The sequence below is a fragment of the Myotis brandtii genome, unplaced genomic scaffold (genome assembly GCF_000412655.1).
Source record: "Myotis brandtii unplaced genomic scaffold, ASM41265v1 scaffold1164, whole genome shotgun sequence".
Lineage (NCBI taxonomy): Eukaryota > Metazoa > Chordata > Mammalia > Chiroptera > Vespertilionidae > Myotis > Myotis brandtii.
In genome coordinates this window covers 412,061-417,389 of record NW_005354027.1, presented here as the reverse complement: position 1 = coordinate 417,389, position 5,329 = coordinate 412,061, and positions in this window count along the sequence as shown.

Sequence of the window (5,329 nt, the reverse complement as noted above, 5' to 3'; positions counted from 1 at the left end):
ATAATTTAGAGAAGGTAATATGTGAGCCAATATCTGAAGGAAGAGGAGAAAGCTGCAGAAACCAAGGAGGTGTGCTTCTGAGAAGAACCCCTTGAGCTGACCCTGAGGCAGAAAGGTCTTAACTTCAAGCTCTTAAATGAGCTGTCAGGTACTGGCAGTGTTGTGGTAAACAAGATTGAGTTTGATGGATAAACAGACATCAGTTCACTCCAGACCTTATGCACCCTCATAAGGAGCTTGCATCTTATTCAAGTGTAACGAGAAATCTTTGAAAGGTTTTATAGGAACATATTAGTGGATATTACATGTTATTAAAAGACTAGAGGCCCGGTGCACAAAATTCGTGCATGGATGGAGGGTCCCCTAAGCCCAGTCTGCACCCTCTCCAATCCAGGACCCCTCAGGGGATGTCTGACTGCCGGTTTAGGCCCAATCCCTGGGATCGGGCCTAAACCGGCAGTCGGACATCCCTCTCACAATCTTGGACCGCTGGCTCCTAACCGCTCACCTGCCTGCCTGCCTGCCTAATCGCCCCTAACTGCCTCTGCCTGCTGGTCTAATTGCCCCAACTGCCCCCCCCCCCCATCATCGGCCTGGTTTCTCCCAACTGCCCCCCTCCCTGCTGACCTGGTAGCCCCACGCAGCCTGCTGCTTGGTTGTTTGGTCGTCCCTCACTAACCCCCCTGCTGGCCGGGTCGCCCCACATAGCCTGCTGCTCAGTCATTTGGTCATGCCAGCCCACACAGCCTGTTTGGTTGTCCGTTCAGTTGCAACAGTCGCTTAGGCTTTTATATAGATAGACTAGTGGCCCAGTGAGCGAAATTGTGCACAGCAGGCTACCTGCCGCTTCCATGGGAGCTGGCGGGAGCCGGCAGGGGCCGCTCCGCTTTTGCGCCACTTTTGTGGGAGGGAAGGGGGTGGGAGTTGTGCTGCTTCCATGGGAGGTGGGAGGGAGCCATATCACTTCCATGGGAGGTGGGAGCGAGTTGCCAGCACCTGCAGGAGGTGGGAGCTGGGAGGGAGCTGCCGCCACCCACGGGAGCCTTGGTGGACATGGTGGACCGAGAGGTGCTCCATGCATCTCCTTGTGCCTGTACATGCCTCATTGTGCATGCAGCCTCGCCCACCCATGCATGCCTGCTGTGCATGCAGTCTCCTGCTGATCAGTTGTTATGTGTGAGGGCATGACGACCATTTGCATATTAGCCTTTTATTATATAGGATGAGCATTATCACCTTGGGTGGAATGGTTTTAATCAGCAAGAATGGAAGCATGGAGAACAGTCAAGATGATCTTGCAGCGATCCAGGGAAGTGAGGATGGTGACCTGGGCTGCTGTAGTGTGAGGGAGATGGAGAAAGAAAAGAGACTCAAGATGCATTTGAGAAATGGACTTGCTAAGGGTATGGGTATGGATGCAGAGGAGAGGAAAGAACAAAAACTTCAGTCCAAGCTTGAGCAAATGGAGGTAGCAGTTACCGGAGAAGAGATGAGGATGCACAGACTGTCATGTGAGCTGGGGGAGATATAGGGAGTTGTTTCCTGAGATCCTGGGAAGAACCACGGGAGTGGGTCTGTGGATTTCAAATGGCAATCTGTGGATTCACCTTAAAGGGGTAGTTTTTATTAATTAAATTGAAGGGCAGGACACTCTCCATTTTGGGCAGTATCAAAGTGTCTTTCTGTTATGACCAGTAATAGATTTTTTTTTTTTGACAGACTTATCTGAAGATACAAACATTAGCATTGCTCATCTAAAAACAAACAAACGGCCAAAACCGGTTTGGCTCAGTGGATAGAGCGTCGGCCTGCGGACTGAAAGGTCCCGGGTTCAATTCCAGTCAAGGGCATGTACCTTGGTTGCAGGCACAACCCCAGTGGGGAGTGTGCAGGAGGCAGCTGATCGATGTTTCTCTCTCATCGATGTTTCTAACTCTCTATCTCTCTCCCTTCCTCTCTGTAAAAAATCAATAAAATATTAAAAAAAAAAAAACGAAAAACAAACCACTGGTTATAGTAATGTGCATTCTGCAACTCATGGCCTGGATGATGTCTGAGGGGACCATGGGATTGTCAGAGTTGGCAGGAGGGTGAGCCTTCAGGGCTCTGAGAGGTGGAGGACCCCTGAGGGGAACAAAGGAGCAAATGCTCACAAGAAGGGCAAGCCCCTGTCCACAATGCAGAAGTGGTTGATATGCTGAGATATCACACATGAAGATGAAGACACCAAGAAGAGAATCCATGGAGCTGATGCATCAACCACATGATATGGGCCATTCCAGGGCCTGCAGTCTCCTTGCCCTGTAACTCCCGCTGAATTTAGAAATTCGCAGAGAATTGCTATTAGGCTTAGGTCTGCGTTCACCACTTGCCCACAATGACCGCCAGAGGGGAGCATTCACCCACTGATGGTCAGCCTTCTCCTCTAACTTATTCCGGCTACACTTGTGTGCTGCACATTCTCCAAGGCCTCTCCTGGGAGGACTTAGGATCTGACCTCAGGGAAGGAGCTCTGCAAACCAAACATTCCTGAGTGCTGACTCGGGTTCTAGAGAACCCCTATCTGGGCTCTGTGCTCCCTGCTCTGGGCTCCCTGGTGTCACTGGGCATTATTGAACACAGCAAATGCCAGTAGATGGCAGCAGCCACTCCTTACTCAACTCCTCAGCAGAAATGCCCAGATCTGAGCCTCCCCAGGAAGGAGAGACAGGCTAAGAACTGACCATCGTGGGAGACAGACCCCTTCTTCAAGCAGGTGACAGTAAGTGTGTGGACACCCCTGCAGACAAGCCTGGTTTCTGCCCTCTCACCTCTATCCCCTCCCCTCCCTCTTTTCTTTGCTTTCTCTTGCTCCCCTTTTTTTTGTTTCTCAAGACAACCATCTCATTCTTGTTCCAATAGCCACCCTTTGGCCTGAGGGAGTGCCCGGTGGTAGATGTTGGATTGAGGACAAACTTTTCCTGACATCAGAAACATTTTTTGAATCAAGCTATATCCAAAGATCAAATTCAAGGTGGTGCCCCGGAAAAGGAGAGCGCTGGACGCTCGTTCCAACAATTCCCCCAGAAAACAGAATTCCACGCTGGCCCATTTCTCTGCACCTCAGCTCTGAATGAAAGATTTAATTGAATGCAAAGAAAAATCAATTTTCTCTTTTAATTTTAATTGGATCTTTCAGCTGGTGAGAACCTTGGAAAATGAAGTTTATTCCCTATCTGTAATATTAAAGGGAAAATAATGTAACTAAAAAAGAACCACCGTACATTGTTCTGAATTATTTACATGGGCGATGCCCCCTGCCAGAGGCCACATTGGGACATCAATCCCGTGCTGTAGGTGTTTTCATAGTGTGCCTCTCCTCAGCTGTTTTTTGGTAAAACAGTTACCTTCATTAACCTTTCTTATCTACAGCAGGGACTGGTGGGAATTAATTCCGTGTTGTTTCTGTCTTCCTTGGGATTAAATAGCGCTCTTCCTGCCCTCCTCCCAGTCATCTCATTTTTAGTTTAAAAAATTCAAGTGCTAAGGTAATGCGTTTCATCACACAATTCAGTCTGTACTCCAACACGGAAGATAGCTTTCTCTCTAAGCTAATACTGTCTGCCTAGATGATTTTTCATGGTGCTGTGAAATTGAGCAGACTTCATAAGAGACCAGGAATCTGGCTTGTAAATTACAAATGATAGAAAAAGTTAATCCTTCTCAGGTTAAAGCTATATATGCAGAAAAGCACAGTGCAGACCTCCTTGGAAATCCCAGAGTGTGTGGCTTGTAATTTATAGCTGTAACAATTTGAACCATTTTTTTCCAAATAGTAAGCAATTCCAGGCAGGAGATTTGGGCCTTCATCTTTGTTTTTCCAGTAAAAAACAATGTAATGCTAAATTGGAGAATTCTATTTTATTACTTTAGTGGATATTGCCAAGTCTTGGAGCCCATTTATAGCTAAAAAGGCCCTTGAAGAGACGAGAAAGAAATGAAATGATCATTGACCTCCCTCTTCTGGAGAGAGCAGCAATATTGCTGGTATCTCATGAGAGCGGTTGCGGGTATCTGTACATGTCCTGGGCAGGAATCAGAGGGAATCCCTCCGCCCTGGCGTCCAGAGAGAAAAAGCAAGTTCCCAACAGAAGTACCTAATTATATCTCTACATTATGATTTGGGCTGGAGCAGATACAGGAAGGAAAGCAACAGACTTGGGGTTCTTACGATAATCTGCCTGAACTGGAGCATCTCCTCAGGTTACAACAAAGTGGAGAAGTTTTCATGGTTGTTTTATTGCCCAGGGTGTTGTGTGTGGCCCTTGAAGGTATTTTCCTTAAAATATTTCGCTGGGAGGCAGATGAAAAGAGAAAACACCCCCCCCCCCCCCCCCCGCCCCGCCAGGTTTATGAAGAGCTCATTGCTAACAGTTGGGAGGAATTTCTGCCAACAGTAAAGTGAGATAGAGTTGGATTAACAGAAGCTTCGGTTACTTGTTTGTGCTTGGCCTCGCTCTGCATGTTTTTTGCCCACATATGTGCACTATCCTCATGCCACGGCTCGTCCTGAGCTCACAGACCATGGAGCCAAGTCAGCAGGAAGCATGACAGAACCTCTTCCTTTTGTGAGTGCCTCTCTCAATATAGCTACTCGGAAAGTACAACCATCCAGAAACAAAACGTGGTGGAACGGGCAAAGTAGCACTTTGTGGTGGCACATGAGATGTTGTAAGCATTGTATCCATGAGCAAGTCACTCTGGGTAAGGGACCAAAAAAAAAAAAAAAATGACATGCCCATGAAGCAGGATGTTTGGTCAGCCAAGATGGTCCTGCATTCCTTTGAACTGAGTGTCAAAACAGGGATGAAGATCTCACATTAGCATGAGTCCAGCTCATGGATACACTGCCTGTCAACATGCTGTCGATCTGATTCAGTGGGTGGGCGATGAGAAGAATCAAAAGGAAGTCATGCAGCTCACTGTTTGGAGAAATGCAATGGGAACTGTATATCCCTTAGAAGAAGAGTAAATAGAGAAAAAGAAAATGTTGTCCCACCCAAATGCACCCCAAATCCAGGGAATGCGGCTATCATAGCTGAGATGCAGAGTAAGAGCAGACCTTGAAGTCTGTTTGCTTGTTTAGAAAACTGGCCTCCTCTATAGCATGCCAATGGATGTGGCTCTATAAACCTGGAGCAGAGAGTGACAATAAGAAGACAAATTGGCATGAAAAGACAGCAGGTGGTATGAAAAGATAAGAGGGTAAGATCCAAAGGCAATACAATGAGAATAAATATGACCTTGTTATAATAAAGATTTAATAGCAGAGCTAAAGCACAGTGATAAA